This window comes from Tupaia chinensis, unplaced genomic scaffold (genome assembly GCF_000334495.1).
Source record: "Tupaia chinensis unplaced genomic scaffold, TupChi_1.0 Scaffold000097_1, whole genome shotgun sequence".
Taxonomy (NCBI): Eukaryota; Metazoa; Chordata; class Mammalia; order Scandentia; family Tupaiidae; genus Tupaia; species Tupaia belangeri.
The window spans coordinates 4154491-4155159 of record NW_006159559.1 but is presented as its reverse complement, the minus strand read 5'-3'; positions in this window follow the sequence as shown (position 1 = coordinate 4155159).

Here is a 669-nt window from a genome sequence, read left to right as displayed (position 1 = left end):
TTCTCACTCTCCCTCTCTATTTTCTCTCCCTCTCTCTCTCTCTCTCCCTCTCTCTCTCTCTCTCTCTCTCACTGTGTTCCCCTCTGGTCAAATTAAAAAAAAATAAATAAAGTTAAATAAAATGATTATTTTTTAAAAATTAGTTTTATTTTATTTGTTATTGTTGTTATTTTTTAAATTTGCTATAGGGCACATGCACTCACTAGAGAAAGTGAGAAGCAAGCTGCTAGGTCCAGGAATCGAACCCCGGTTGGCCATGTGGGAGTTCAGCACCTTAACCACCATGCCACCTGCTGGCCCCATAAATAAAAAAAAATTAAAAAAATAATAATTTGAGAGAAAGTAAATGAATTCAGATATTGAAAAAGAAAAATAAAGCTACCTATGGATATGCCACACTAATTTCATTGATTAATCTAATTCACTGGTTTTTGTTTTTGTTTTTGTTTCAGTTAAGAGATGTGAAGTAATTAATGGGCCAAAGCTCCTACCTTCAGCAAGAGAAAGAGAAAGCTAACAGGTAGGTAAACAAACTCTATGTGTATATATGGTTTTGTGTGTGTTAGAGAAAGAGAGAGCCAAAAGAGAAAAAGGAGGCAGAGACAGAAACAGAGCTGTATGGGAGAGAGAGAGAGACAAAGACAGAGACAGGAGGAAGAGCAGCAGAGA